An 11,326-nucleotide genomic window follows, 5' to 3' on the forward strand; every position below is an offset into this window, starting at 1 on the left:
TCAGAGAGAACGCTGGCTGCATGGCATGACAAGATCTCCAAGGCGTGAGTGGCGAGCTCCGGCGATTTTTCAAGATTGGAATACCAAAATGAGCAAGGGTCCAGTGACACAGTCATGGCTTCGATGTTCACTTGGAGATTCTCCTGTACCATCCTCTCTAGGCATTGACTATGTGTCAGACTTCTTGTCTCCTGTGGCCTTGCAAAGGATGGTCTAAAAATGTGGTGAAACGATTCCACAAAATTGCTGTTACCAGCAGATACTGTGTTACTGTTACTGTTTGAGTGATGAAGACTCGACAGTCCCACCGTTGGCAAGTTAGAACTGTGAGATTCACTACGTGCACCACTGGTGTTTTGTGGAAAAGCACATGTAAGATTCTGCAACAGATACTCCTGCATTCGTCAATACCTTTTTATGGCAGGAATTATTTCGGCAAATATACTTTTGTACCGGGGATCTAAGAGTGTGGCAACCCAGTAGTCGGGATTACTTCGAATTCTGACAATCCGGGGGTCATGTTGCAGGTAGTGCAGCAAGAAGGCACTCATGTGTCTTGCGCATCCAGAAGGACCAAGTCCTTGTGTTGGTAGCGAGGTAAGAATCATGCTTCCTTCCTCTGCCCTCTCCCTCCAACCTCGCACAACAGAAATGTGATCAAGGTCTCCCTCATCTGATGAGTCTTCCATGCCCATTGCCAGTTCGTCCTCCACTTCTTCCTCGGCTCCTGCACCTTCCTCAACAGTTTGGCTGCTACCATGCGCCCTGGTTAATCCCTCTCCCCCACCCTCCCATGCCTGCCGCCTTGGTGCTGCCAACCGTCTGGACCTTGGAGATGTTATCCCTTCCGCATACGACTCCTCCTCTACTTCCTCCACCTCCTCTTGTCCCACCACCTGACTCCGAATTCTGTTTAACATGTGCTCCAGCATGTAAATCACCGTAATAGTCATGCTGATAATGGCATCGTCAGCACTAAACATCTTCGTCGCCATTTCAAGACTGTGCAGAAGGGTGCATAGGTCCCTGATCTGAGACCACTCCTCCAGCGTGATTTGCCCCACCTCTGGATCTCGTTGGCCCAGGCTATACGTCAGAACGTATTGCACCAGGGCTTGTCGGTGCTGCAACATGTGCAGAGTTGAATTCCACCGTGTCGGCACATCGCATTTCAGCCGGTGAACTGGCAGGCCCAACGACTTCTGTAGAGATGTAAGTCGTTGAACTGCGGGATGCGAACGGCGGAAGTGAGCACACAGCGACCGTGCACTCTGCAGAAGGCCATCTAGTCCGGGATAGTGGGCTAAAAATTGCTGGACAACCAGGTTCAACACGTGAGCCATACAAGGCACGTGTGTGACATTGCCCCGGCGAAGTGCCGCACCCAGGTTTGCAGCATTGTCGCACATGGCCTTCCCTGGTTGCAGGTCCAGTGGAGACAACCTTTCATGAAACTGGGTCTCCAGAGCTGACCAAAACTCCTCAGCTGTGTTACTCACATTTCCCAGGCATTTCAAAGTAAACACTGATGCGTTGAGCCCTGCTGACAGCATAGTAAGGAGGTGTGCAGGATTCCTTCTGCGCAGTTAGAAAGCAGGTGGCATTACCAGACAGGCTTTGGGTGCAGGTGGAGGACCGAGAGGAGGTTGAGGAGGCAGAAGCAGTGGAGGAAGTTCAAGATAAAGAGGATTAACACACAACTCGTGGGGACGGTAAGACTTGGACAGCAGCCCCTTGTCCTGCTGTCACCATAGTTACCCAGTGCCCAGTCAGCGACATGTAACGCCCCTGTCCATGCCTTCTCGTCCAAGTGTCTGTGGTGAAGTGCACCCCGTCACACACAGAGTTTCTCAAAGAAGCGGTGATGTTGTGTGCAACATGCTAGTGGAGCGCAGGCACACCTTTCTTTGAGAAGTAGTGCCGACTGGGCATCTGGTACTGGGGCACTGTGACGGACATAAGGTCTTGAAAATCCTCTGTGTCCTCCAGGTGGAAAGGCAGCATTTCTGTAGCCAACAGCTTGCAGATGGTGAAATTCAACCTCTTAGCTTTCTCATGGCTAGGAGGAAATGGTCTTTTACTTTTCCACATCTGAGGGACCGAGGGCTGGCTGTTGTGCTTAGACGGTGTTGAGTAGGGTGTCCCCGGCAACTGCCGGTCTGTGAGGAAGATGCAGGCGGACATGTTAGGTTGCCTTGATCCAAAGGTGGTGCTCTCGATGTCGGAGAGCGCTCAACACTAGCAGGTGTTTCCACTTCCCAATGAACTGACGACCTGCCAATCACACTGGCTGTTGCGGGTAAAGAGGTGGCAGGTCTGCGTCCAAAAACATGTGTGACTGCTGTCCCCCCAGTCACAGAGGATGAAGAGGCTGCGGATGCACAAGATGGGGCAGACGGTGGTTGGCCCAGCCGGCTAGGCCGCATTGTAGCACAGTGAGCTTCCCACTGCAACTTATGCTTCATATCCATGTGACGGTACATGCATGAAGTACTCAAACTATGTATTTTTTGGCCTCTACTTAGCTTTTGCTGACAAATATTACAGATAACACGAGTTGGGTCATCCTTATCGATCTGAATAAATGCCCAGGCTATGCAAGGCTTAGAGCCCATGTAACCTGAAGAGCCACTACGACTTGTGGTCAGAGGCAGAGTTGTGGTTGAGGATGCAGTTGTTGACGTGCTTCCAGTACTCCGTCTCTGTTCAGGAAGGCGCAACCTAACCTCGTCGTCAATAGCATCTGTGATGCCCCGCTGCGCTTGGTATCACAGATCCTACAAGAGTGCATTGATGGAATCCTCCACAAGAGGCCCCCATAAACATTCACACATCTCCACCTTCCACCTCAGACCAGCAGAGGGAGCCCGTTAGGGTTTATAAATAGGGAAGGTGGAGCTAGGCAGTTCAGTTCCTCTGAAGAGTTCCTGCAGTAGAGAAGCCTAAGAGAGGTCAGGCTGCAGTGGAGCTCAGTCTAGTCTAGAGAACGCAGTTAATAGTTCAGCAGTGGAGCACGAGGCTCCTGCTTGCTAGATTCAGGGAGCCCAGATAGAGCTTAAGGTGTGCCGGCGCCGTAAGATCAGTGAAGCGCGGCAAGCTGCCGTTAGTGTGTATAGCCTAGTGAGGGCCCGAGTAGGCCGAAGGCGAGTGGCGAGTTAGTACATAAGGGGCAGAGGAGCTTAACCAGCTCACCCCGAAGCATTTACCAGACACAGAATCTGAGCTTACCGGTATCTCTATGACCCAGTAAGGCATAACCGGAATCCCTGGAGAACTACAAGTCCCAGGATCGCTAAGGTGCTGATATGTAACAGAGCCAGGAGACGCTTAGGCCCCGCATACTGGGAGCGTGAACTCCAAGAGAAGGCCCTACCACAAGGTCAGCCTGCGCAGGACAGAGACAAAGTTAGGCCTAGCTCCAGGCAGGTCAGAAACTTACTACGCAGAGGCAAGAAACAGGAGGCCCTACACCCGCTCATTGGGGAGGATCCTGATATGCACCCTTCACCCTACAGTGCTCCGGGATGTGCCTGAATTTCCACCAGTAAAAGGTACTGAAGTGACTACCGTGTCCGTTCCCGTTCTTGCTCTGACCCAGCTGGGTCTCGCCTGTCCTGCATTCCCCCTGCATACGCTGCCCTGAGACCTAGCTCCACCTGTGGGGAGCTATACCATCGAGCTGCCTTATCACCGGCCTCAGTGGACTGCTGCAGCGCTGGTGCTTGTCACCAGATACCACAGGTGGCGTCATGAACTCTTATAAAATTAACAATTATCCACCCTTTTAAAGAGAGACCCCAGGGTATGGGCCAGGGTGCCGACCACCGCGACATCCCCAAGGCCAGGCAAATGCCCGGGTACCGAGTCATCCCCATCCCCAGGGCTAGTCACATCCTCCTCCACCTCCTCTGCTGACCTCATCGACTGTCTGACTGTGGGTTGACAGTAAGTGGGATCTCCAACCTCGTCATCATCACCCTGTGTGTTATCACACCCGTCGCCATCAGACCAACCTCTTCCTGCCCTGACCGAAAAGTCAAGTTGTCGCTCCAATCAGGTATTTGAGTCTCATCATCGTCTTCATCATTGTCTCCACCAACAGGAGTTACAGTTTGGGAACAAGAGTCTACATTATGCTCAGAACCTTCTTCATCTGGTCCTGGATCCAACTTATAAAGATTCTGGGCATCGGATCAGATCATTTCCTCATCTGGATTAACAGAAGCTCTGGAGCAGACCTCCATTTCCCAGGCTATAGTATGAGTAAACAGCTGGGCAGACTCAGCCATCTGTGTTACCCAATACTCAGACGGGCAGCTGGAGACTTGGGAGCTGTGAGGAAGCAAGTGCGATTGGGGTGACACCTCTGAGGACTGGAGTATTTGTGATGTTGAAATTGAGGTGATGGAGAGCCCACTTGAAGGAGCACTTGATATCCGTTGAAGCACCTGCTGTTTTTGTGCCTCATCTAGAATTTGTAGCGATGGGCGTGTCCGTAAGAATGGGATCGTATCACATTGTCCACGAAAAGAAGTCGACATCTTAGTTTGGCTGGAAGATGGTCTTTCTTCTGCAGATGTTACTCCCCCCCCCCCACCGTGGGGGGCCTCGACCCACCGGCGGACAGGCACCAGTATTGGGATAGGGGGGCTGGCCGTCAGGGTCCACCGCGGCTCTGGCACAAACCCGGCGACACAGAGGTGGCACAGGCAGGAACGGACTGGCCGTGTCGGCTTCTCACTTTTTGGATTTTAGAAGGGCATGACATGCCTATATCTGTGTCTCCCCCTCCTTTTACTCCTCCACCTCTTTTCTTTTCGCATGACTATATGTACTTGTCACTTTTCCATGTGTTAGTTGTGTCTTCTGAGCAGTTTGTCAGCTTTTGGACACCTTTGAAGGTGTTTTCTATGTGTTTCTATGTGTTTTTGTTTGCCTGCCATTGGTTTTAACGGTGTTCGAAGGTGTTCGACGAACAGTTCGACGAACAGTTCGGCGAACACACGGGTGTTCGACGAACCGAACCGAACCGAACTCGAACACTACGGGGGTGGCACAACACTAATCATCAACTACAAAAAAAGTCTGACTGCTGTGCTTGCCAACAAGGGTTTTGCCACCAAGTATGAAGTGTTGTTTGCCAGAAGGATCAAAGACTTATTTCTCACTGCAAAATGCAAAAAAAATGTATCTAATTTATATAATGTGATTTTCTTGATTTTTTGGGATATTCTAGCTCTCAATGTTAAAAATTAAGCTACCCTTAAAATTGTAGACTGTTCATGTCTTTGTCAGTGGGCAAACTTACAAAAACAACAAGGGATCAAATACTTATTTAAACCCACTGTAAAGACATATTACTGCTATAACATGAGGGTCTTAAGACGTTTGTATGGTGCATAAAACATGTTCCCTTATACATGGGATCTTTTTTCCTCTTTACTGTACTATTTGAGATCCACCTACCTAACTTGAGGCATGTTTTGGGGAGTACCATTCATTGTTACCATACATGAGTAAAATCTCCAAACTATATGTTACATAGGTACTGCATATAAATTTTGCGCCCACACTTTATGTATTACCAAATTTCTGCCTGAGCTGTCACATATTTTGTGTCCTTACCCGAAAAAAACTACCTATTGATCTTCACAATTGTATTATGTTGATATCTTTTGATGTGTTTAATAAAATTTGTACTTTTTATATGAATTAGATTATGCTATTCTTTTTTGGGAACAAGAACTCCAGTTCTTTCTATTTTTTATTTCCAAACATCTAAGTAGAGTGTGAAACTCTGTCCATGGTGGCATTAATTATCCATGATGAGAAAGTCACAGAGTGATGATCAATCTGACCATCTTAGACATACTGTGGCAAATGAGCAATCTTCTCACCATAAAAAATAAATAGAAGAGAATTTTGGTTACGGCGCTGATCATGTGAAGACATGTCTCTCTTGGCTCCTGCAACCCCTGCTGATCTGTCCTGCACCTCGCTACATAACAAGTAGCTCAGGCTCCCGAACTAAAAATTGAATGGTCCGGATACTCGTTCCACATAGTCATGGCCAAAAGTGTTGGCAACCTTGAAATTGTTCCAGAAAATGAAGTATTTCTCCCCAAAAATTATTGCACTTACAAATTTTGTTAAAAACAGGTTTATTTGCTTTGATTATATTGGAACAACACAAAAAGGTTAAGAAAAAAAGGCAAAGTGGACATCATTAAAATTGTTGGCACCCTCAACTTAATATTTGCTTGCACACACTTTGGAATAAATAACTGAAATCAACTGTTTCCTATAACTATCAATAAACTTCTTACACCGCCCAAAACATCTTTGAACCTTCACCATATTTGACTGTAGGTACTGTGTTCTTTTCTTTGTAGGCCTCATTTCATTTTCGGAAGACAGTAGAATGATGTACTTTACCAAAAGGCTCTATCTTGGTCTCATCTGTCCACAAGAAGCTTTCCCAGAAGGATTTTGGCTTACTCGTGTACATTTTGGCAAACTTCAGTCTAGCTATTTTATGTCTATGTGTCAGCAGTTGGGCCCTCCTGGCTCTCCTGCCATAGCATTTCATTTAATTTAAATGTCGACGGATAGTTCGCGCTGACATTGATGCACCCTGAGCCTGCAGGACAGCTTGAATTTCTTTGCAACTTGATTCAGGCTGCTTATCCACCTTTGATCAATTTTCTTTGCTGTCCACATCCAGGGAGATTAGCTACAGTGCAATGGGTTGTAAACTTCTTGATTATGTAGCTAAATGGAGAATGAGCCTGAATCACCTTCTAAATGCATAATGACCGCACCTGAATCTTAACGGCAAATACACATCGCATAAACTTGCGGTGCCAGAAATAATAGTCCAATAGAGAGGAGATGATGTCACAGACTCGCAGAAGCGCTAGTTAGAGCGTGAAACAGCTGTTGTCCACCTCCTCCCCGCACTCCCTGCTTTCCATTCATTTTATCAGAGTATGAAATAAAGACACACAATTCAAAGATTGAGTCAACTTCTGCCCTTTTTATCTGGTTTCAGGTGTGATTTTCATATTGCCCACATCTGTTGCTTGCCACAGGTGAGCTTGAATGAGAATCACATGCTTGAACAAAGTTTTATAACCACAATTTTGGAAAGGTGTCAACTATTTTGTCCAGCCCATTTTTGGGGTTTCGTGTGAAATTACAGTATGTCCAATTTGCCAATTTGCCCTTTTTTCTGTTTTTTTTTTTTTGTTTTCTTCCAATACTCACAAAGGAAATAACTGTGTTTAACAAAACATGTGTACGTGCAAACATTTTCTAGAAGAAATACTTTATTTTCTGGAAAAATTTCAAGGGTGCCAACACTTACGGCCTTGACTGTATATGGAACGTTATCTCCTGCGTAGCGGGTCAAAATCCAGTGAGACTCTGCCTGTATCTGCACAACACAGGAAAAACATGGCGCTGCCACTCAGCTACCGATAGAAGAAAACCTCCAGGAGATGAATATGGACTCGGAAAAAAACAGCTACATGTACTCATAGGTACAAGCTCTAGATTACAAGCAACTAGCCTCTGAAGTAGCTAGCAAACTGTTAACTGAAATATCGCTCACATTAAAAGAGTCCATTGCCTCATCATTACATGCAATGCAAAAGCAATTAAATTAAACTGTAAAACAAGTGAATACAATAGAGGCTAGAATCTCTACCATGGAAGATGACACACATAAACCATACAACCTTATCTCGGCTCACTAAGGAAAATGTCGTCCTCAGAGATTGGAAAGATGACCTAGAAAACCAGTCAGGGAGGAGTAACTTCCGCATTGTCGGACTGCCAGAATCATATCGTTTTGGGGAATGGCGAAACCTATTTGAATCTGCTTTTCCTAAAGCTCTCAACATCCCGGATGCTTGAAGGACTGAAAGGGTGCATCGCATTAGACCCCCAAAAGTGACTCCGACAAAGGTGACAACAGACGCCAAGACAAGTCATGACAAGATACCCAGACTTTACTGACAAAAGTAACAAAATACAGGCCTACTGACGACTTAAACAATGCCTGGTGACTAAAAGAACACAAATACTCCTTTTTAAGGACTTCTCAGCTGTAGTGATCAGGCAACGCAGATCTTTAAACACCATCTGCTCCGCATTGCACTGGAAAAATATCCATTTTCAACTGTGATATCCAGCAACCTTATATATACGCCACGCAAATGGAACATTTAGCTCCTTCACAAATCCCAGAGAAGCCAAACGCTACATTAAATGCCTTACCAGCCCATACAGGCTAGAAGGATCCGCTACACAAGATTACGGACTCCAATGCATTGGTCATCTTTTTATGATACCTATTAAAAGTTAAGTTTTATTGTTACTCACCTTTTGCTGTTACACATTTTAAACTAGTGAATTATGTGGGAGAAATTTATATACCAAGGTCTAGTGCCTTGATTATATGTCCTTTACTGCTACACTTTGTGTTGAAAAATCCTTGAAAATGGACATCATCATTATATTACATAATCCCCTATTCTAGGGTAAGCGGTATCGACACAAAGAAAATCTTTAAATGGGGACACTGTTAAGCTAAAACTAAATAGAATGTTATAAGGAAGTTCAGGGAACAACGGCGACCATGCAAAAAAAGTGTGTCCCCAAAAAAATAATTATTCTCTCTTCTGACATGTTATAACATGTCAGAGGAGAGAGAAATTATGTTCCTAAGCCCACCTCAGTACCTCCGCCATCCCTGTGCCCTCCGGTCCTCCGCCTCCTCTTTATGAAAAAACATGGTGGGCACATGTGCAGTGGAGCTCCTATCAAAGTGGGCAAAAGCCCAATAATTAGTAAACCATCTCCCCGTGTCATCCCCTTAGTCGTCAGATTATTATTTTCTTATTTTATAACTTTTATTTCTTATATTCTTTGCCATTAGGGTTAGGGTTGGGCTTAGGGTTAGCCTTATGGTTGGGCTTAGGGTTTTTTCATAAGTTTAAAAAAAATGATGATGAAATGACGACTTATGTTGAGCCCAAGTGCTTGCTACTCGAGTTTGCATCGGGTGCTCAAGTATGCACCGAATATCGCGGGTGCTCGAATGACATGCCCAAAAAACACCCAACACCCAAAAAACATGCAGATTGCCTGCCATTCACGGGCAATCCCTGCATGTTTATTTTGAGTCTAACAGCTGCAAAACAAGCGGGGCGGGGATTAAAGCATGTCACTCGGGCACTCGCAATACTCAGTGCCTACCTAAGCACCCTAGGCAAACTCGAGTAGCGAGCACTTGCGCTCAACACGAATGACAACATATTTAATATGATGACCTAATGTTATCAAATTCTGTGTAGTACCTTTGGGTCCAAAATGCTCGCTATATACCTGGATAAAATTCTTGAGGGGTGTAGTTTCCGAAATAGGGTCACTTGTGGGGGGTATTTGTTGCATCTTAGGGGCCGTGCAAATGTGACATATCGACGGTAATCTATTTCAGTCAATTTGTGTTCCAAAATTCAAATGGTGCTCCTTCCATTCCGAGCCCTGCCATTTGTCCAAGCAGAACTTTTTGACTACATGTGGGGTATCACTGCGCTGGAAAGAAAGTGGGTAACAAACTTTGGGGTCCACTTTTTGGTGTTACCTCTTGCAAAAGTGAAAATATTGGGAATAAAGCAACATTTTAAACATAAAATTTTAATTTCGTTTTTTTTTCATTTCACTTTGCATTAATTCCTGTATAACACGTGAAGGGTTAAAAAAATTCCTGACAACAGTTTTGAAGTATTTGATGGTTGTGGTTTTTAAATTGGTGTCACTTTCAGGGAGTTTCCGATATATAGGCCCCTCAAGGTCCATTGAAACCTGAATAGGTCCCTAAAGAAACAGGTTTTGGAAATTTGTTGAAAAAATTAGAAATTGCTGCTAAACTATTAACCACTCTAACATCCTAACACAATAAAATGACATTTGAAAAATTATGCAGATGTAAAGTAGATGTATGGGAAATGTTATTTATTAAGTATTTTGATTGAAAGTTTGAAAATTGTAGCCAAAATTTAGATATTCTCACAAGTAAACTTAAGTCATATCAAACTAATTTTACCACTACATCTACATCCTCAAGAAAGAGAGTTCACACACTATTCACATGCCAGATATTCATGGTCCAGGATTGATTACTTCTTTGTCTCAAGCTTTATAATGTGTAGGCTCCAATCAGTTTTAATCCAGGACACTGTAATATCTTACCATGCATCTGTGCTGCTGACAGATACAGGTGCATCTCACTAAATTAGAATATCATCAAAAAGTCAATTTATTTCAGTTCTTCAATACAAAACGTGAAACTCATATATTATATACAGTCATTACAAACAGAGTGATCTATTTCATCAACTGTTTATTTCTGTTAATGTTGATGATTATGGCTTTCAGCCAATGAAAACACAAAAGTCATTATCTCAGTAATTTAGAATAATTAACAAAAAACATCAGCAAAGGCTTCCTAAGCATTTAAAAGGGTCCCTTAGTCTGTTTCAGTAGGCTCCACAATCATGACCAGAATGGTGACTGGTCTGCAAACCATGTCCTATGAGGAACGGTTGCAGGATTTGGGAATGTTTAGCTTGCAAAAAAGAAGACTGAGAGGAGACTTAATAGCTGTCTACAAATATGTCAAGGGCTGTCACATTGTAGAAGGATCATCTTTATTCTCATTTGCACAGGGAAAGACTAGAAGCAACGGGATGAAACTAAATGGGAGGAGACACAGATTAGATATTAGAAAAAACTTTTTGACAGTTAGGGTGATTAATGAGTGGAACAGGCTGCCACGAGAGGTGGTGAGTTCCCCTTCAATGGACGTCTTCAAACAGAGGCTGGACAGACATCTGTCTGAGATGATTTAGTGAATCCTGCTTTGAGCAGGGGGTTGGACCAGATGACCCAGGAGGTCCCTTCCAACTCTACCATTCTATGATTCTATGATTCTATGGGGAAGACTACTGACTTGACAGATGTCAAGGTCCCAAAGTTCCAATTTTCATTTGGAAATCAAGGTCCCAGAGTCTGGAGGAATAGGGGAGAGGCACACAGTCCTAGCTGCTTGAGGTCTAGTGTGAAGTTTCCACAATTAGTGATGGTTTGGGGAGGCATGTCATCTGCTGGTGTAGGCCACTGTGCTTTATCAAGAACAGAGTCAGCGCAGCCGTCTACCAGGAAATTTTAGAGCACTTCATGCTTCCCTCTGCCGACAAGCTTTTTGGAGATGGAAATTTCATTAGCCAGCAAGACTTTGCACCTGCCAAAAGTACTAATA

The sequence above is a fragment of the Phyllobates terribilis genome, unplaced genomic scaffold (assembly GCF_046119375.1).
Source record: "Phyllobates terribilis strain yellow unplaced genomic scaffold, ASM4611937v1 Scaffold_3__8_contigs__length_932513732, whole genome shotgun sequence".
In the NCBI taxonomy this organism is placed as follows: domain Eukaryota; kingdom Metazoa; phylum Chordata; class Amphibia; order Anura; family Dendrobatidae; genus Phyllobates; species Phyllobates terribilis.